At 40.2% G+C, this 22,327-nt stretch overlaps 4 long non-coding RNA genes across 12 annotated transcripts in view; 2 read left to right on the top strand and 2 right to left on the bottom strand.

Moving 5' to 3' along the window:
• LOC127506561 (uncharacterized) overlaps positions 1 to 19,109 on the bottom strand; it is a 133,278-nt gene extending 114,169 nt beyond the window's left edge. For 3 of the 6 annotated variants that reach the window (XR_007928015.1, XR_007928020.1, XR_007928017.1), the window contains exons 1-2: positions 17,240 to 17,506; positions 14,123 to 16,133 (exon numbers count right to left, since the gene is read on the bottom strand). This is a non-coding gene — a long non-coding RNA (uncharacterized LOC127506561). Of the gene's footprint in view, positions 1 to 13,598; positions 16,134 to 17,239 lie in introns of those variants that run through there. The other 3 variants (XR_007928019.1, XR_007928018.1, XR_007928016.1) reach the window with 3 other exon arrangements.
• Positions 1 to 22,327, top strand: part of LOC127506612 (uncharacterized) — a 57,930-nt gene that overhangs the window by 18,185 nt on the left and 17,418 nt on the right. The window lies entirely within an intron of this gene.
• Positions 7,779 to 12,873, top strand: LOC127506598 (uncharacterized). 4 transcript variants are annotated; one of them, XR_007928073.1, is made up of 6 exons: positions 7,779 to 8,554; positions 8,681 to 8,803; positions 9,093 to 9,378; positions 9,471 to 9,625; positions 10,163 to 10,254; positions 10,366 to 12,873. It is a non-coding gene; the product is annotated as an uncharacterized LOC127506598 (long non-coding RNA). The 4 variants fall into 4 exon arrangements; XR_007928071.1 differs by having other exon boundaries at positions 8,681 to 9,378; XR_007928072.1 differs by lacking the exon at positions 7,779 to 8,554 and having other exon boundaries at positions 8,565 to 8,803.
• On the bottom strand, positions 9,205 to 10,329 carry LOC127506607 (uncharacterized). Its single transcript, XR_007928088.1, has 2 exons — positions 10,147 to 10,329; positions 9,205 to 9,650 (listed from the first exon to the last, which is right to left on the bottom strand). It is a non-coding gene; the product is annotated as an uncharacterized LOC127506607 (long non-coding RNA).

A 22,327-nucleotide genomic window follows, 5' to 3' on the forward strand; every position in this document is an offset into this window, starting at 1 on the left:
ATGTTCCAACAGAATATTATAAAAAAAACATATATGCTGCAAAAACCACATATACAAATTGCATAATATTTATGTATTTTCAATTATATATGTCATATATGTCCCACATACAACTAAAGCCTTATAGATTTTCATGATGTAAAAACAGGAAAATAATGCAAATTTAGTATGAATGTCCACCATATCTCTTAAGATGTGTATGAAACAGTGCATCAGTGCATCAGGCTGTACTTCACTCATGCGCTCTTATCTTGTCCTAAGTGGAGCCTTACGCCAATCAATCAGAGTTATATAATGTAAACATAGACTTTCAATCTTAGATGAAACATATAAACTACACACACAAGCACATATACTAATTACAAAATAAACATTTTAATTACAAAACTAATTAACTTGATTAACATAAGATGACACTTGGTGACTTTAGTCGCATTAGCTATGTGAACACAAAAATCTTGGACATGATTCAGATGTGTTAAAGGATCAGGAAAAAAAACTCACACTTTCCTTCACGGTTAAACATGACCGCCATAGGAAATTAATGTAAAATATGAAAAAAATACAAAAACTCAGAGAATCTTTTGGTGGTACATCTACAAATCAACCACTGTGCAGAAAAAAAGTGCACAGCAATGAAGGGGTGACGCTCTAAAATGTCAAAAGAGCAAAATAGACACCCCCACCCCCACCTGCACACTAGTGAGACTATAACCAGACCCGTCGCAAGGGGGGTGCGAGGCCCTGTACGAACTTGATGTGCAAAATAGTTATCTGTATGGGCAAAAATGACCGAGTTGCTTCCGCTGTCATTAAGAAAAAATCCATCAGAATCACCAGCGCGATCGGTGAACAGGGTTAAAGAAAATGTAGCCTATTTAGTTTAATATTAATGTTTAAATTATATATATATATATATAAAAAATATTATTTTTTAATTTCATCTATATTGATTATGAAAAGTGAACAGCATGATTATGGCCTTGTTGATCCGGAGCGTCGAGCTGAAGTTAGTGGAGTCATTGATGTAGTTCGTGGTGTGATCTGAAGAAAAGATTAACAAAACTTAATTCAGAGGAATCGGTGAGTTGTGGATTTATTTTCATATATGTGATGAATTATAACGGTGTGTTGTATTCCTATGTGTGTTAAAATGAATGTTCCCTTTCATGGGAACATCGACGCTGCGTTGAATCGCATTGGGATCACCTCTGCGTGATTACGTCTTGAAGCACTCGTGAAATTGAACCAATAGTGTGACGGGACGTCAGAGCGGGTGACGTCACGGACCAGGAAACTATAAAGCACTCCTGAGAACAAAGAACGCCAGCTTCTGTGTCTTCAGCAGCGCTCTGTGTTTTCGTGTGTCTTATTTGGTGTTGTCTGTCCGCTATACATACAGAAAACGAATATCTCTTCGTCCGAGGACAAGAGCAGTTTTTCGTTTCACCAAGCACTTATATATATATATATATATATATATTATATTATAAGTTAAGACACTTATTATGGCGACAAGCAAGCAGCAGTTTGTCAAGTGTGTTCCTCCCTGCCCTCGCTTCATCACGGGCGGGGATACACACGAGATGTGCGTTGCTTGCTTGGGAGTGGAGCATGCCCAGGCAGCTCTCGAGGGAGCTGTCTGCGTGCATTGTGAGAAGCTAACGCTCCGTATACTCCGTTCACGCCGGGCGTTCTTCGACAAAGAGAAAGAAGGCGCTGCGGCGAGTGTTCCCCAGGGATCGGGTCCCGCTGCTGCTGAAGCACAGCGACGGCTTCATTCCTGGGGTTCACAAATGGATCTGGTGGAGGGGTTAGAGACGGGCCCAGCCTTATCTCGGCCCTCACCTGCCAGATCCAGTGTCTCTCCCCTGGTTGTGGAAGCACGCGCTGCGGTTTCTTCCCCCAGGAGAGAGGCACCGGCGCTTCATCTATCCAGCTCTGAGGAGTTGGATGTGATGAGCGTCGAGGCTGGAGAGGGAGGTCTCGCCATCCTCATCTCCAGCATATGAGGAGCTGTTGGAGGTTGTGACGCGGGCGGTGGCCAAATTAAATATCGACTGGCCAGCCGAAAGACCTGAAATGCGGCAAAAGAGCAAGTTAGATGAGCGCTTTTTGTCCGCCCGGTCACAGCCTCAGCGTCGGGGATTGCCGTTCTTCCCCGATCTCCACACAATCGGCCGTTCTATGGCAGCCCTGGTGGCCGCGGAGAGGCACTTATGGCTAAATCTTTCTGACATTAGAGAAAGAGATAAAGGCGTGCTGCTAGATTCGCCTCTGTCTCCCCTGGGCCTCTTTGGCGATTCTGTCACCTCGGTCGTCGAGAGGTTCCAGGAGGCCAAAAAACAGTCAGCGGCCTTTCAAAAGTTCCTCCCTCGCCGCTCTCTCTCCCCGCCATCTACCAGCTCCTCATCTGCGCATAGAGCGCAGCAAAAACAAAGTGTCGCCACCCGTGCTCCCCCGCAAAGATCTTGGGGACCGGGGCGGGCGACGCAGTCGAAGCCTTCCAAGGGTAAGACAGATCTGCGGACTGTCATTATCGCTAGGAAGGCTTCGAAGAAGTCCTGACGCCAGGGGCACAGGACTTCTGAGGGCAGCCCCCTCCGAAGAGGGTCCTGTATTAAGATCTATAAAGTTAACCCCTCTTCGGTGCCCTCAAGGGGCCGTTCTGCCAACCCTGCCACCTTGTGTGCTTCAGGGCGCAGCGGTCCCCACCGACCCTCCGAGGAGGGTCGGCCAGCGTCTGATTCGGCTGTTCTCTGCCGGTGCGCCGCTTCAGGGCGCCGAATCAGATGCTCAAATAACACCAGAGGCCAGCCTCGAGAGGCTGGTTCCCTTAGTAGAATTTCTAGAAGAATGGAAACGTCTTCCCAATATTTCTCGATGGGTGCTGCTCACAATAGAAAAGGGTTACAAAATACAGTTTGGGTTTCGCCCGCCTCAGTTCAAAGGGGTCCTTCCTACAGTGGTGGGTCCCGAGCAGTCTCTGGTTATGGAACAAGAAGTTATGACACTCTTGCAAAAAGGAGCTATAGAAAGGGTTCCTCCTCCCAGCAAGCAGTCAGGGTTTTACAGCCGTTACTTCATCGTTCCGAAGAAGGATGGAGGGTTGCGTCCTATTCTAGATTTGCGCATGTTAAATCGTTCAGTGCAAAAGCTCAAGTTCAAGATGCTTACACTCAAACAGATCACTACACAGATCAGGTCCGAGGACTGGTTTGTGACAATAGATCTGAAAGACGCTTACTTTCATGTGTCAATCCATCCTTCGCATTGGAAGTTCCTCAGGTTTGCTTTCGGGGGCGAAGCTTACCAATACAAGGTTCGGCCTGTCTCTTTCACCCCGCACCTTCACGAAGTGCGTGGATGCAGCTCTGGCTCCCCTGAGACTCCAGGGCATCCGCGTACTAAATTATATCGACGATTGGTTGATTCTAGCTCAGTCAGAGCAACAAGCAGTTCAACATCGAGATGTAGTTCTGTCACAAATGAGAAGGTTAGGGCTGAGACTCAATGCCAAGAAGAGCGTACTTCTTCCAGCACAAACTACCAATTATCTAGGAGTAGTCTGGGATTCCACCACGATGCAGGCACGTCTGTCTCCTGCTCGGGTGAATGCCATTCTCTCAGCCGTGAAAGGGGTGAAATTAGGCCAGTCACTCACTGTGAAACAGTTTCAGAGACTGTTGGGTCTGATGGCAGCTGCGTCCAGCGTGATACCTTTTGGCCTGCTGCACATGAGACCCCTACAGTGGTGGCTCAGGACCAAGGGGTTTTCTCAGAGGGGAAACCCTTTCCGCATGATCAAGGTCACGCGGCGATGCCTTCGTGCCTTAGTTATGTGGAAGAAGCCTTGGTTCTTGTCCCAGGGACCTGTGCTGGGAGCTCCTAGTCGTTGCGTAATGCTAACGACGGATGCGTCTCTCACGGGCTGGGGGGCGACCATGAGTGGTCGCTCGGCTCAGGGTCTTTGGGAGGACCATCATCGTTCCTGGCACATAAATCGGCTGGAAATGATGGCGGTATTTCGAGCACTCAAATACTTCCTCCCAGACCTTTGGGGCCACCATGTGTTAGTTTGCACAGACAACATGTCGGTGGTTTCCTACATCAACCATCAGGGGGGTCTGAGGTCTCGCCAGCTGTGCAAGTTATCCCATCAGATCCTCCTGTGGTCCCAGGGGAAGCTTCTCTCTTTGAGAGCAGCTTATATCCCAGGGCATCAAAATGTGGGGGCAGACATCCTGTCGAGACAGGGGCCGAGGCCCGGGGAGTGGAGACTCCACCCCGAGGTGGTGGAGCTCGTTTGGAAAAAATTTGGTCGTGCAGAAGTCGATCTGTTTGCCTCGAAAGAGACCTCTCATTGCCCGTTGTGGTATTCCCTGACCCATCCAGCCCCGCTGGGGTTGGATGCCATGGTACAGGCGTGGCCGAGGCTGGGTCTGTACGCATTTCCCCCGATTGCTCTGCTCCCAGGAGTTCTGGAGAGGGTTCGCTGGGACGGGGTCCATCTCATATTAATAGCCCCATTCTGGCCGACCCGGATATGGTTCTCGGATCTAGTGTCCCTATTAGAGAGCTCCCCCATGGAGATTCTAATCAGGCAGGATCTCCTGTCTCAAGCGGGCGGCACAATAATTCACCCCCGCCCGGAGTTGTGGAAACTGTGGGCTTGGCCTCTGAGGGGGCCGAGCTCATAGAATCCGGTCTCTCAACTGAGGTTGTGGAGACCATACTCCACTCCAGAGCTCCGTCCACGAGAAAACTTTATGCATATAAGTGGAAGCTGTTTGCTACTTGGTGTAGCCGATCTCAGGTGGACCCGTTCCACTCATCCATCAGTCATGTACTGCAATTTCTCCAAGAAAAATTCTCGGATGGCCTATCCCCTTCTACATTGAAGGTTTATATTGCAGCTATTTCCGCCTATCATGCACCTTTGGGGGGCATTTCTGTGGGAAAGAACCCCCTAGTCATACGTTTTCTCCGTGGTACCCAGAGGCTGAGGCCTGCTGTGCGTACAAGAACTCCGTCCTGGGACTTGGCTATTGTATTGGAAGGGTTGGCTGCGGCTCCCTTTGAACCTTTAGAGGAAGTATCTGAAAAGTTTCTCACTCTGAAAACTATATTTCTGTTGGCTATATCATCTCTCAAAAGAATTGGAGATCTACAAGCACTTTCTGTTGCTCCTTCATGCTTGGAATTTGCGCCTGGAATGGTCAAGGCTTTCCTGCATTATAGACCGGGGTATATACCCAAGGTCCCCACCAATGTCCCGGGGCCCATTGTTCTGCAGGCCTTTTGTCCTCCACCCTTTTCAGATGCGGATCAGGAGAAACTAAATCTGCTATGCCCGGTGAGGGCTTTAGACACTTATGTCCACAGAGCTGCCCTGTGGCGCAAGACCGATCAGTTGTTTGTCTGTTACGGGTCCCCTAAGAAAGGGGGCCCAGCGTCTAAGCAGAGAATGAGCAAGTGGGTGGTCGAGGCCATCTCTCTTGCCTATGAATCGTCCGGACAGTCTTCACCTTTGGCTGTCCGGGCACACTCCACCAGAGGTATGGCTGCTTCAAAAGCTTTGTTCTCGGGAGTTCCCATTAGCGAGATCTGTGATGCGGCTGGGTGGTCATCTCAGCACACCTTTATTAGGTTTTACAACCTTCACTTGGGCTCCACTCCGGGGTCCGCGGTGCTCTTGTCCCAAAGTTAACAGGACAGGCACTTGGTCCTATGGCCTAGTTGGGATAGGGTTCCCAATGCGATTCAACGCAGCGTCGATGTTCCCATGAAAGGGAACGTCTCTGGTTACGTCTGTAACCCTGGTTCCCTGAATAGGGAACGAGACGCTGCGTTGCTCAGCCATACTCCCTGCGCACCTGTGAGCGTCTGCTTCATCCACATCAGAAGCTGGCGTTCTTTGTTCTCAGGAGTGCTTTATAGTTTCCTGGTCCGTGACGTCACCCGCTCTGACGTCCCGTCACACTATTGGTTCGATTTCACGAGTGCTTCAAGACGTAATCACGCAGAGGTGATCCCAATGCGATTCAACGCAGCGTCTCGTTCCCTATTCAGGGAACCAGGGTTACAGACGTAACCCGAGACGTTTTTCATACATTATAAATATAACAATAGGAACAGTTGGTAGGGGCATTCAAAGGCCCTGCAAACTAAGCTGTAGGATGTCCCAGTTGCCAACCAAAACAGGAACACCAGGGTTTCCAGAGTTGGCCTCTACCCATGATGCCTGTCCATCTCCAGCACTGTCAGGAGTTCACTTATGTTCTCCCTGCTGAGACGAAAATCAGGTCTTGTATCCTCTCAAAGTTAAATTAATTAGATATAACATATAATTTGGTAGTAAAACATAAAGTGTTGCACATTTTATTGGTGCAAAGATGAGTAGGCTACGTGTATTTTGTACATCATTTGTAACTGCTGTCTATCACTTCATTAGGAGCAGCACAATTTTAATATTGTGTCTTCTGTTAGTTACATAGCGACCACTGAACAGACATTTAGAAGTTTATTTTAAAATGCAAAGTATTGAAAATAATAAAAAAAATAAAAATAAAAAAAAACTCTGTAAACACTTGCATTTTTTGCAACACTATAAGTGTGTCCCATCGGGTAATCAAAAGTTCTCTACACAGATGGGATGGAGGAGGGATGCTGATAAACTGTCAGACGAACAGAGGTAAGTCTGCTGTATTTATACCTCTTGTCATTGGTTAAGTTGATTAACTGAATCCTCTCCACCTGAGCTAATTAGGTTAATTACAGAGGTGGGTAGAGTATCCAAAAACTGTACTCAAGTAAAAGTACAAGTGCTTACAGAAATATTTACTCAAAGTAAAAGTAATAATCTTAATAGTTACTTGAGGAAGAGTAAAAAAGTATCCAATGAAAAAACTACTCAAGTAACAAGTTACTAGTTACTTTGTAACTATATATATATATATATGTATATATATATATATATATATATATATATATATATATATATATATATATATGCATATATATATATATACACAATACAATAGCATGTTATTATTTAGATAGACATTTAAATTATCATAAATAGATATCTTTGCAACAAACACAGGAGACAAGCTTTATTTCTGGCATCTGTAGCCCAAATATCATTGCATGTCCTTTGCTTTGTACAATAATAACATATACAGCTACATTTGAAAGAAGAAAGAGAGAAAACTCTTTACATGTGCTCGCGCTCATAACCGCTGAACATCTGAACACAAACAATGATCAAATACACATTGACGGATCTTCTTCTGTCTGTTCTCCAAAATGTAATCCAATATATATTTCAGCAGGCGCGTGTAAACTGGTTAACTGTGGCTGCTTCCGAAACCGCCTACTTCTCTACTATTTAGTAGGGGAAAAGCAGTAGGCGAGCGAATATGTCCTAAACCTCAGTAATAAAAGAGTAGGCGAGAAGTTCCCGGATGGCCTACTGCTTCCGCCCAGATTCTGAAGTGTTCCTCGATGGATACTTTTCTATCCCAGGAGTACGGTGTACATTTTAGGACTTCCTCACAACTCAGTCATACAACAAAAAGGCGTCATGCCTCAGACTAAAAGGCTTCTGTCATCGGACAAAACGGCATCGCGCCTCAGACCGAAAGTCTTCAGGTTTCAGGAAAAACGACGTCAGGTGTCAGGTCTCTACAATTAGGCATCGAACGAAACAGCCTCAGACCAAAAGGCATCAGACCAAAAGGCATCGGATGAAACGGACTCAGACAAAAAGGCATCAGGTTTTTTTTGTTTTTGTTTTGTATAGCCCAACTTTCTATTAGCTTTTATCCCATCATAATGCCGTCCTTCAGTTGTCTTTTTCTTTACTGTTACTATTCCCAGATTTATGTAAGATGTGTGTGCGTGCATGTTAATTATGTAGAATCTATCTGTTGATGGTATTCATGTAGGCTATTTATAAGAAAAGAAAAGAACAGAAAAGAACATGCCGATTTTCACATCGGTCTGCAGAAAAACAGCAACGGGCTGAATGAAAATGTAAAATGTGACTCTTCCATCCAGATAGTGGTATTCTGTTTTTATTGTTATTTTTATTTTTTTATGCATTCCATTTTTATTCTTATGTATTTGTTTCCTTTTTATGTAAAGCACTTTGAATTACCATTGTGTATGAAATGTGCAAAATAAAATTGCCTTGCCTTGCCTAATCGACTCTCTGACAGTAGGTGGCGCTGGAACAGAAGAAATAAAGCCGTTTCCCTGGTAACCTCTGTACACAAAGCAGCTGTGCTTATAACAACGCATTCAAATAGCTCGAAAGATTTTTTACCTCTCTTATAAAAATGAACCATGGTTTTACTACAAATAAAAGAAAATGGTTATTGTAGTTAACCATGGTAACCACAAATTAACCATAGTTTTGCTACACTATAGTTTATGGTATTTGTAGGTCAATTATTGTTATACAAATAGTAGCCTATCAATCCGACAAAAAATAATAATAATAATAATAATAATAATAAGGAGGAGAAAAGCGGCGCGGATGCTTTCAAATGTGAGTAAACACGGTTCCTTGTGTTAAAATCGCATTTGTTGAGCTACTGTAGAGTAATCTGTTGAATGTGCAAAGATGCTAGTATAGTTGTGATTTTGCAGTAAAATCACGTTTTATTATGTATAGATAACAGGGGAGCTTCAGTAAACACACGTTCATCTCCAAAGTGGATTTACATGAATTCTGAACCATATACATCATAAAGATGCTTACTAAATGTTTATTTAACATCTGACAGGAACATCTTCTGTAAGTATTATGACTTATGAGTGATGGATTATGTTCTATGAGTGAGGTATGTGTGCTATTATGTAGAATTCACTGTTGTCAAAACTGTTTACATGAATGAAAATAATGTAAATAAATAAATCTACCTAAAATAAACATAAGTTATCTATTGTATTTGTCCATTAGTACTGTTGATAAATTAAGGAACATATAAAAAGTGAGTTAACAGATCATCAACTACCTCAACATGTAAATGTAGTATTGAGCACATAAATCTCAGAGGAAACTTGAATCTTGTCTGATGTTACAGGGACAGATGATCACGTGTGTTTATCCGGTGGAGAGAGGCTGATGAAGGAATGGTGCCATCAAAGGCTTTGAGTGACGATACTACAGAAATGAATAAAAAATCTACTTAGATCTTAAGTTGTAGTTTATTTTAATTATTGTAATTTCAAACAGAGTTATTACAGCACTTTTCTGATTCTTGATGTCTGTACATTTGCTGCAGAGCTTTTGTGGAGCAGGACCTGCAAGACAAGGTGACGGCAGCATTTGTGGGGAAAAAAAGGGAAAACCTGGAACAAAAATATAAAGTAAGATCATTTTGTTACTTCTAATACAGAATTCAGATGACATTATGCTGTTAAAATGACTGCTTTTGTATGATGTTTGTGCACTTTTGTAGGATGTGAAATGTCCTCAGACTGGTGTGAGCACTGAGGATGGAGAGCCACAGCAGGTCCTGGGAATGGTGTAGAGCCATGGATGAGACCCTCCATCACTCCTCCTGCCCTTACTGCCTCATCTGGACTGGATGTTGCTGTGGTCTCTTCTTTCTCAGTGAGCCCAGAGCCAGCAAGAGCATCTAGAAAAAGACCAAAAAACATAGAGGATGTGATTTTGGTCAAGTTTGTCCTGCTGGTTTCTGTTCATACAGTATCAGTCAATGGAGCCTGACTTTCATAAGCTTCAAAAGCATCATCAAATAATGTCATGAAGCTTCTGGAAGTCAGGCTCGATTGACTGATACTGTATGAACAGAAACCAGCAGGACAAACTTGACCAAAATCACCTTTTGTGTTCAGAAGAAGAAAAAAAATGAACACAGGGATTGAACAGCGTGAAGGCGAGTAAATAATGACTGAATTCATATGTTTGGGTGAACTAACCCTTTATGCACCCAAATAGAAACTGTATGAAATTTATGTATGCATTTATATTATAGTATCTTGAAAAAGTAAACTTTAAGAAATAAGCAGCTTTAATTAGCATTTGTACCTAAGACACTAACAAAAAAGGATTTTCAAAAATCACATTTACATTTGACCATTTGGCAGATGCTGTTATCCAAAGTGACTTACAGTGCTCTTATTACAGGGATGATCCCCGTGGAGTAACCTGGAGTAAAGTGTCTTGCTCAAGGACACACTGGTGGAGACGGCTGCGGTTTAACCCACTACACCACAAAAGTAATGAAGCTACAACAAAAATTAGCCTGTAATTGTAAAAATATGAAAGGAAATATGGCAAGAAACAGAATGCTGACATGAATTGTAAAATGTTTTAATCTGTTTATTTAGTCATGCTGATGGAGAGCAGCCAGATTGTCCCACACATCTTCTCCCACTCTTGCTTCAAGTTTGTGGGGTTCAGGGGTCCATCATCATGGTCTTCCTCATCCTCTGGATCAACGATGTCCCCATTGAGAAGAGCAGCAGTGAGGGACATGATGGATGACAAAGACAGGTGAAGGTGTTCACGGTGGTCAGCTGCAGAATGGGCACAGCTGTGTTGAGATGGCAGCAGGATGTGGGGATCATCGCCCACAAATACGTGATTGTTAGAACAATAAATTTGAATAAAGCTTTGTTTCATGTGCTGTTGACTTGTATATGCATTTATTTATTGTTATTGTTACTTTCATTAATTCTTTTACTTTTTTTTTTATTAATTATGCTATTATTATCAGTAAATTTATATATTTTATTAATTCATGCATTAATTCATTGCTTGACTGTAAATTGAGATGTATTCACATCAGCTGTAATTGTCTAGTGTGTGTTCATGCGTAGCTATGTCATATGACAAAACTTTACATTTTGCTTGTTTTACTAAAGAAGTAAAACGAAAAGTAATATAATTAAGTTTTGGTCAGCATTTATCAATATTATTGTGTAGAAGTGTTGGGGTGGGCTAGCAATGCAATTCATTCTGGGGTAATCTTAATTTTTAAGTAGTTTATACTTTTTGAGTATAAAATCTACAGTCTTCTTCAAAGGCGAGATCTTCGAGCAGCTGCCCGACGTCGTCTTTGTGCAGACATTTCAAACACTGAGGAAAACCGCACTAGGTAGGGTTGTGGAGTTACTGGTGCTGTGAGGTGTTAGTGCACCTGTCGCTCATATCTTTACTTTTATTGCAGGACCTATAATTACATACAAGATCAGGGAAAATACCATGGTTGTATCTGTAACAATGAACAATAATAATGACAAAAAAAAACAAATATGGGTTTGTATACATCATAGTTTGAGATTAAGCATGATAACGAGGTTAAATATTTTGAATACATCATAATGCATAAAAAGTATTTGTTTGTTTATTATTTATAAGCCTGAGGGATGAAACTATAGAGCTAACTCAACAAGAAAAAGACGAAAACGTAAAGGAGATTTATGCCACTTTTACTTGTGGATGAACATTTTTGCATATAAAATGAAGAAATTAACAACATATTCACGCAAATTTGGGTTTTCGTAACAAAAAATAAACTGTGGGTCACATTAGTATTTAAAAATATAAGAACTTTAAATTGATCCAAAACATATTAGTTGTACTACAATCACAAAATTACTGGGCAGCTGTTTCTTCAACAAGACCACAAAATAAGCAAGTTTAATCAATATCAAGATATTTACAGATGGATGAATTAAACCTGTCACTCATATCTTTAAAGTTGTTGCGCTTGTGATTACGTCGTAGGTCACATGATAACGCCAACATGGCGGATTATGTCCGGATCGCATTCATACTCAGTGAGATTTGGCTATTAAGTACCTACTCTTTTAGCGCTTGTTAAGTAAGTACTTATTGAAATTAAGTACCTACTCATTGAGTAGGCGGTTTCGGACGCAGCCTGTGTCTACGCAAAGGCGTTCATTTTCAAAGCGAACAGGTCGCCGGCGCCGCCATTGTGCAATATAAGCTACCCACAAATTACCGTGGGACGGCGGGTGTTCATTTCATACTCTCTGAACAATGGTAGCTTATTTAATGTATAAATCCATAAAAAAACAGTCAAGAAATGCTACATACTTTGTTATTGTGACGTAATAATCTGCTTGGTTGTAAAATGTCGGCTATTGGCTGTATGAATTGAAATCAAATGAAATCGATACCTGTGGAATTGTTCACAGACAGCATACGCAGTTCAACTAATAAAGATCTTCATCGCTGACAAACAATAGGAAGCATTTGCAGATTTGCTTTTAATTGACTGTAGGTCCACTGCCACTTCATCCAACACTGAGAAACCGCTTCACTACCCACCTCTGGTTAATTATCTGAACCTGCTCCTCCCGAACTTTGTTAATAAAACATTTCAATTCACCTATAGGTGAAAAGGGTACTTCTTAAACGTTTCCAAATGGGTCAGGAGCAGCACAGTCCCGAACGAAACATCCCCATCTGACTAACAGAGAACCGTATGGGAACGTTCTGTTAATGTCCCAAATGTCCTTTTTGTAACGTTCTTATGTGACCTTAGAATAACCAATATGGAACGTCCCCTTAAAGTCATATAAGGAAACTTGAACTGCAGCACTTTCATTACCAAAAGAAGATGTTTTAAGAACATCCCAAATTTTCTGTAAAGGTTCAGGATTTTTGTCACTTTTAGGGAACGGTGTGAGATGGACGTTCATCTGCACATCATCAGTGTCTCAGTAGTCAGAGTAAAAATAAAACTACTGAACTAACTAAAAATAACATCAGTCAGAATGTAAATCAATATTCTGTAACTCTAGTGTATATTAGTTTGTCTGTTGTAAATCCTGCCCACTTCTTTGCATTGTCACACATGCTTCAGTGCTCTGAGAGTGTTTATAGTGCTGTGAGTTTAACACTTCATGACTGAGAGCAGAACAGAACACAATCTTCATCATCACACAAGACAAAAGAACAACAATGAACAAAATCACCTTCTTCATCTGGACTCTCACTCTGATCACTCAAGGTTTGTAGTAAAATAGTCCTAATGATTAATGATTCCTTTAAAATATATTATATATAAATTATTCTCTTGAAATATTAAATGTTTATAATTTTAGATAAGAATTTTTAGAGTTTATAATTTTATTTTTATTTTTTCTTTCAGAGTGTAGAGGACAGTACACTGTAACTCAGAGTCCATCAATAACAGCTCAACCAGGACAAGAAGTCAGAATAAACTGTAAAACCAGCAGTGCAGTGTATAATGGTAATCATTTAGCCTGGTACTTACAGAAACCTGGAGAAGCTCCTAAACTCCTCATATATTTAGCAACAAGCCGTTATACTGGAACTCCATCTAGATTCAGTGGCAGTGGATCTGGCAGTGATTTCACTCTGACCATCAGTGGAGTCCAGACTGAAGATACAGGAGATTATTACTGTCAGAGTTTACACTATCCAAACAGTAACTGGGTGTTCACACAGTGATAAAGAGTGGTACAAAAACCTCGGTCAGTCAGACGTCACAGTGATGCACTGATACAGCTGAGAGATACTGCAGCTGCTGATGGAGGATCACAAACAACACAATGTTTTATCAAACCTTTCAGAAACATTATTTATTTATTTTGATGTACTAAGCATGTAACATCATCTTTATATTATATAAATGTTAGTGGTGCTTGGTCCTGCAAACATTGTCACTACAATGTAATCTAACCACAGGAAATTCAGTCACTTTAACTGCACTTCCATGCTTCATCACTAGATGGCGTGTCTGTTACATAACTGAGTTCTCTATCTGTCAGTCACTTTGACGTTGTGTCGATGTGATGACACTAGTGTAGTGTTTCTCAACCTTTTTTACCCGATGGCCTCCTCCTTCACCAGATCAATACTGCAGTGCCCCCCTAAGATGCCTGACGTTTCCACTTATACTGAACTTCCACAGCAAAGAGAGAAAAGTGTTTGTATTTAAGCCTTTTTATTAGCAAAACATTTGTTTGGATTATTACTCTTCTACTGCATGTTTTTTAATATTCTTTTTGAAAACATTTACAACTTATAATTTATAATTTATAGCTTTATAACTTAAAGAAAATAACTTAAAGAAATCTGAAAAGAAACCTCTGCTAAATTATAATACTCTGATGTTATCCAGGTCGAGTGATTGCATCTGTGCCAACAGAACGATTGAGACTCCCATCTAAAGCCTGTCGGTTCACGTCGTCTTTGATAACAAGAACTTAATGCTGTTGGACAGGCTGTCTCTGCTGTACATGCCACGGACATGAACGAGGATAGTCCTGACCCAGCACACATGCAGGAACTATGCTCGTACCGATTTATTAATAATTAATAATCATCAATAATTAATAATCATAAACTGTGAGGTAAGATTAGTATACACACATCAGAAGGCCTACTCTCTCATCCCTGCATAGAAAGACACATGTGCAAATGAGATGCTAAAATTCAATGGTTAAAAGCAGCACTTTAAAGGAAAATTCACTAATCACTGATGCACATTATGACAGAAACCCTTAACAATGTTCTAACATCATAAATACAGCGATTATGATATAAAGATACAGTAAAGCAAATACAGGATAAATGTGAAACAGCAAAACGACCTCTGCTTCCCCGTCGACATACAGCATGAGCACAAATGCTTAAAGGGGAAACAATAAATCTTCCTATGGTGTCCCAGTAATTGTTCCCGATTAAACCACTGAAAATAGAACATTACATACAAGTTTTGCTGAAGTTAACTCAATTATAGAATTGTTTCTTTATTCGTCTATGGCATGGTGTCGCCCTCAGGCAACATAAAAGGTTTTTGGACTTCACAGCGGATCTATATATGACACGTCTGTTCAATGAAATGAGGGGCTGAAGTGGGTGCAGCCTTTTCTGTTTATCCACATTTCATGATGGATATATTATCAGGGACCCCCAATCAGAATGTGAGGTGGAGGGTTTCTGAAAGTACACTGCACTGCTACAGCAAACAATAGACAAGTGTTTGAATGTTGAGCAGCAAGATCATTGACTACTGATACAGCAGGAATCATTCAGTTGTGTCCTGTAGAGAATGATGTGTAAATGTGTATGTCTGACTCTGTATATTTACTGTTGCTGTGCTTTGCTGATGTAAAGCCTTTCTTTTAACCCTGTCAGTAAAACTATTGGACTCTGAATGTATATCGTCCTGATCTCTCTTCTGTCTTTTGCATTCAGAGGGTGTTTTACATGAGCGGCACATGCTTCACTGCTCTGAATGTGTTTATAGCTCTATGAACTGAACATGACATGATCAAGAGCTCTTCTTCATCAACCAACAAACATGACTAGTTTTAGTTGTGATTTTCATGACATTTTTCATATATATTTTCATCACCACATTTTCAGCAGAAGTGAAACTGGTGTGTTTCAGTCCAGATCATGTGACCAATCAAACAGCGAGACTGAAAAGCCCATTTGCATTGTCAGGGTGGAGTGATTCTGATCCTCTCAGAATAGAGCAGCTCTGTCTCCAGAGACCATGTTCAAACCCCAAGAGCTTTATTTGACATTTACATCAAGTTTGTGAAAAGCACCTGCATCTTCATCTGTTAGTTGAATGATGTTGTCAGACACAAAGTGAACTTGTTGAGAAGCTTTATTGAATGTTACAGCAGATTGAAAGATCACACAGTGCTTTGACACGCCAGCTCTCTTTCAGTATTGAGTTGTAAATCACTACAGCTGCAGCACTAGACTCATGTGAATCCTGCCTGACACAGGACACTCAGATACGGCTCATCTTCAGGAGAGAAACATCAGCACTCAGAGCTCTTGTGGAACGAGACCTCATGAGGAGCTCCATCATGTGTTACTCTGCAGACGTACACCTCTCCCTTTTCCCAGCGTGCTTTGCTGAGGGTCAGGACGCTACTGCGGCTGTAGCGGCCGTCCCGCTGGCTCTCTGCGCTGGTCACGACCCCCTCGGTGACCTCTGACCCGTCCAGTGTCCAGCTCACCAGCGCCCCCTGTGGAGAGTAAGAGCTGAGCAGGCAGAGCAGTGCGGCTGAGTCTCCAGAGATCTGCAGAGAAGAGGGCGGCAGCAGAGACACTGAGGGCTTCACTGTGGGACCAGCTGCAGGAGACAAACACAACACATTCACAAACACAAAGAAAACACACTGTTTCACTCACAGTATTTCAACAGCAGCAAAAATCACGACAATCTGATCCTTCATGTCATTCAACATCACTAGAGCTGATATAATATACAATATACAAACTACACAATCACTATATACATTTAAATCAAACCTCAGAAGTTAAATTAAACGTTGTAACACACTGACTGCTTTAATTCCAGCAGTTTTAAACTCTGAACATTAAGTTCTTAAATTTTACTTGAGATATTCAGCTCAAAATGTAACTCAATTTCAAACAGAATTAAAACAACTGAATCATACATATATTTTGTTTGTATTAAAAAACACTAACATGAGCAAAAGAGATTCAGTATCATTGACTGAACTACAGAAAATATCAACATTTACAATCTGATGCCAAATCTCTTTTTTTCCCACATGATATCTACAATAAAAGATGAACTATTTGAACACAGTGTAGAAATAAATTAAGGAAAATTAAACTAGTAATAAACTGAATAAACTCACAGTGAGACACATTATGGAAAAATGTTTAGATTTTTTTGAAAGGAATAATGTCATTCTTCTGAATGAATAAACATGACAATATAATTGTTTTAGATTTAATAATTACAAAACAATATCAGTAACACTTTACTTAAAGCCTTTATACACAATGAATTATAAAAGTATTTTATATTATATTTTAATGCATTAATTAAGCATCATTATACACATTATACTGCATGTATGATCTCATGAATAATTAATTAAGCATTAAGTTATAACACATTATAATATCATCTATTCACTGTTACACCTTTAGAAAGTATAATGGGGTAAAACAAATTGCAAACAACCAATTTCAGATGTAACATTGAATTTGTCAATATAATGGCTTTTAATTTTGGTTACAATTATTTATGAAAAGGCATTATTTATGGATACCTTCATAACACATTATACATAAATGCTTCAAGTAAAGTTTCAGCACAATATTATTATTATTAAAAAAAAATGTTTTTGTTTCAACTGTAAAACACTTTCTGAATCTAAATTGTATTTTTTTTTTTTTTAATTGTTAATTAAAAGGACTTACCGAGCACCAGTTTAGTTCCTCCACCAAAAGTCAACCACAGTGATACAATCTAATGAAACGGTCGTACAAAAACCTCTATTCCACTCGAGTGAACACAAACTCCAGCAGAGAGAGAGAAACAACACTTCAACACACTGATATTAGAAGAAACTCAGATCTTCTCAACACTCAAACATTCAGTTTGGACAAAATGCTTTCTGATATAACACTGTTTATGGAAATATATCTGATGATCTGTGACCTCTGAGGTGACCTTTGACCTCTTTTATCATGGATGATGTTGTGGAGTTTCTCATAATGATCTTCTGTTCTTCATATGAAGCTCAATCATCATGATTCACAGAAAAACCTGCAGCTTCAAATAAATTAATCAATAATTCTGAACATTTCATAAGCACATTGTTTAATCTAGTGTCACATGACCTGATTATGAGTCCTGATGAACATGTCAGCCTTCATCAAAACACCATTATGTATCTTTTTTTTGTTTTGTTTACTCTAAATACAGTAAAACTTTTTCTCATTGTTAACGTGTTTTTAAAGATGTAGTACATTACTGTACTCACAAAGAAATAATTATTGTGTTTGACAAATATGTTTAAAATGATCGACTTTCATGATACTATAGTCATTTTAGGGGCCTAAAAAAAATCTTTTATTTTTCTTCCTTAAGTTGGCCACCATTTTGAGATCACATGACCAGCTGAATGCTGCTCACTTTCCCTGCGTCCCAATGTCCATATTATCCATCCTAAATAATATGTGAGATTAAAATAAGTGTGTCCCAAAGCATAGTATGTTGGAAAGGGTATGCCAAAAGTCCCCGGATGGTCTACTATTTCCGGTAGATTTTGGAAGTGTGGATCCGTGCACACTATAAAGGCTAATATTGCCCACAACCCATTGCGCTTTGGATGAGGATTCAGTTCAGAACTACAAACACGAGTAAAAAGTGTTAAAAAACTACAAAACATGGTGGATCTGCGCGACCGACGCTGAGAGGTTTGAGTGACTAATAATCAGTTCAACCTGATAGAAAATATTTATTTAATGTTATCCGTGTTATATTTCACCTAATACCAATGTGGACTTTTATAAAGATCTGATTGGCCATTAACTTTTAAATGCATCATTATGCATTAATATGAGGAGAGTTCTCCACATGAAAGACCCGCGACTGCAGATCAGCGTGCTACTGCATTTCTCTCTGATACGGTAGGAAATTAGCTAAATGAAATGTGGAGGATGTAAGATGATTGACAGGCCAGTTTACGGTGACAGGATGCGACAGAGAGCAAAGACGCAATTGTATGACGTGATAGTATGTCCCAAAGCTTGTCTACTCTTTTGCTAAAGTATGTACAGCGGCACTGAAAGCTGAAAATGCTTCATCCACACTGACAGAAGTTCATATAAAGTCAAAGACTAGTGTCTTATCAGTCTGCAAAACATAAAAAAAACATTTTATAATTAAAATTAAAAAATATTTACAATAATCAATATTTACAATTATTACAAACGACATAATCTGTAAAATCTTAGGTTGCACTTTATTTCGAGGGTCACTTTTGATATTCTACTAACTATAAGTGACTTGTCAACTACATGTCAACTAACTCTCATTAGTGTGTTAGTAGACTGTAGTAGACTGTTAGGTTTGGGTTCAGTTAAGTAGAATAAGTTGACATGTAGTTGTAAAGTTACTTACAGTCAGTAGAATGTCTAAAGTAGACCACTGAAATACCAAATCTTATATGTAGAGAGTTTATTAGTTTGTTATCAGCACACACTGTTGTAAATCCTGCCCACTTCTTTGCATTGTCACACATGCTTCAGTGCTCTGAGAGTGTTTATAGTGCTGTGAGTTTAACACTTCATGACTGAGAGCAGAACAGAACACAATCTTCATCATCACACAAGACAAAAGAACAACAATGAACAAAATCACCTTCTTCATCTGGACTCTCACTCTCTGCATTCAGGGTAAATATCTTCTATAAATATCTTGAAAAATAAACAACCACATCTCATTTACAGTCCAATAACCATTATTGACTAAAATATGTTAATTTCAGAGAGCTGGGGACAAGTGACAGTGACTCAGAATCCAACAATAAAATCCATCAAACAAGGAGAAACTGTTACAATCAGCTGTAAAACCAGTCAGCCGATTTCTGGCTGTAGTAACTGTGTGTCTTGGTATCAGCAGAAACCTGGAGAAGCTCCTAAACTCCTCATTTATGACATAAGAAGCCTTCAGTCAGGAACACCATCTAGATTCAGTGGCAGTGGATCTGGCAGTGATTTTACTCTGACCATCAGTGGAGTCCAGACTGAAGATACAGGAGATTATTACTGTCAGAGTTGGCACAGTGGTGGTGTGTTCACACAGTGATAAAGAGTGGTACAAAAACCTCGGTCAGTCAGACGTCACAGTGATGCACTGATACAGCTGAGAGATACTGCAGCTGCTGATGGAGGATCACAAACAATACAATGACAATGTTTAGCAAAGTTTCTAAAGACTTTAAAGGTAAATGTAATATATAAGATTTAAATACATTCTCTTAACCCAGTTTATTGTTCATTGACTACTCTTAGTATGCCATTCATAGGTTTATTTCCCCTAAATGTGTAAACATTGAAACTCCCAAGCACCATCAAGATCCGTCAATCTCTTTCCAGATGAGACCATGACTGACACGTTACATGTGAAAATACCTTCAGTTACAGAGTGAAGGCCAAAATTCACTGCATTTAGACCCACAAAGATTAATCAGGTCTTGAACGTGTCAAGGCAAACAGGGCATTGGATCCTCCTACAGCACTGGCCCTCCAATTCTGAAGGGGGAATTAAACACAAAGTAAAACACAAACAAACACACACTTTACACAATATTTGTACATATATCTGTAAAAGCCTTTAATCAGCTCGACATGTGCCTCCAAAAAGCAAACAAAAACACAACAACAACCGAACCTGTTCTATGCAGTCAATGGGGCGCTGCGTCCGACAGCAGGAGCAACCTGGTTTACAAACTAAATGAACCACAAGCAAATTCAAAATAATTAAATACAAAAAAGAACACAAATTAACAAAGCATTTAAATCACAATACAGTTAGAACAAGCAAAAACAAATCAATCCCAAAAGAATGAGAGAGAAAAAAAAAACTCACTGGTGGATAACTGCCCGTTGTACACCCCCTCAAGACTTTGATTTGAGTTGATACATACGACACTTCAAAATTAGGAGTAAAGCACCAGGCAGCAGGCCAGACTAATGACCCGGCTGATAGTGCTGATCTGATGGTCCGGTCCAGCAGCACAATCACACAGGCTGATCTCACACAGCTCCAAAGATTGATCCCAGAAACAATATAACGGCCACGAGAACACAGTTCGATGTCCAAGCAGTCATCTATGGTGAAGCAAACATGAACGGCAGACATTCAAGCAGCAGTTTAAAGGGAAACCAAAGACCGCTGCAACATCTCTTGCATTGGCTCAGACATTAACTGTGTAAATACAACACACTCCAAGAGTAAGGATCACTAGCTAGGTCACTAATAAGCAACCAAACCCATAGTAGAAATGTCTGTCAAATGGCGATTCCCATAACACAGGGAACTCCATGGTAGATAGAATGCATTTCCATGGAAACAGCCATCACTAAAAGCATCCCACAAATGCTCCTCAATCCACACTACAATGAAATAATGTAACCCTGCATGGCACAAACAAACAGCCCACATCACGGCTGAATACTCCTACCTCTCGGACATTCACACGGTGCGCCGGAAATCCTGTAACTCCGACACTGACTCTAGGCAAACGCACTTCTGCATAATGTCAATACTGACGCTTTTATATTCCACCAAACAAGAGCACAATTAAAACCCGCCCCCTCCACATCTATCTGAAAAGGTAGAAACACTTCTACAACCACACAAAAACATGATGGAAATCTATAGATCCCCAGTTGATTTAGCTTCAAAAGACATTGATTCATTAACTGGGAATTACCATTGTGTTGGTTTTGTGTGGTTGTAGCAGTAGTTTCTACCTTTTCAACAGAAATGACCTTTATCAACTCTAGAGGTCCCATCCACTTGCATTATATGGACTCACAGAGAGGAATTATTTCTTTAAAAATGTTTGTGTTCCTCTGAAGAAAGAAAGACATTTACATATGGGATGACATGAGTGAGTAAATGTGAGAATTTTCCTTTTTGTGTGGAGTATCCCTATAACACATGATGAGGAGAGCATCAACTGTAGCACAAATGAAGAGTAAATGAGAGAAGAGTAAATATGACCTTACCTCTTCAATCTGAAACAGTGCAGTCCTCAAAAAACTGGACTGCTCTGTACCACATTTCTCCTTGTGTAGGCGAACGTTTTAGACAACTTTTCTTTTACTACTGATCCGAAATCAGTCAGTAGCTCACATCATTTTTCAAGGCTTTCATCTGTTTCTCCAGTTGGATTAGCAGGGCAAAAGTTAACCTCTGCTCTCTTCGGTCTCTTCACATTTTTGGCTAGAAAGCATTTATCCCTGGTCTTGTTCTTCAATGAATTCAGAGCAACTTCTAAAGTGTTACACTTGTCATGTTATCACCTTGCTTTTATGACATGTTATTTCATTTGTGTTATGTACTGTATTGCAATAACATGGCCTCGCCCCCTTTGTTGTGTGTTCTCAGGGGCGGGGTTTATGTAAATTGTAGGGTTAGTGATGTCACCAATCCAGGAAGAAGCTCGTTGTAGTCCCTACCAGCTGTTTGTTGTAGTCCTTAAACAGAATTCTTTAAAAGAAAATATCTCCCTTTGCTTTGAACTTTGAGCATCGTAACTTTGCAGATGTTGTTTATGCTCAAACAGCAACATTACACACTAACTAAAGTTAAAAAAGTCAAATCATAATCAACCACCCCTTTAAGAAATGTGCATTGTGCAATAAATAAATACTCCAAATAAAGTTTAATCATAATTTTATATCAGTAAGTTCTAAATGATATGTCAATAAATATGTTAACGGATTTGAAGGATACTTTGAAATAAATGTATTTTAAATAGATTTTGGTAT

Source organism: Ctenopharyngodon idella, chromosome 24 (assembly GCF_019924925.1).
Source record: "Ctenopharyngodon idella isolate HZGC_01 chromosome 24, HZGC01, whole genome shotgun sequence".
Classification (NCBI taxonomy): domain Eukaryota; kingdom Metazoa; phylum Chordata; class Actinopteri; order Cypriniformes; family Xenocyprididae; genus Ctenopharyngodon; species Ctenopharyngodon idella.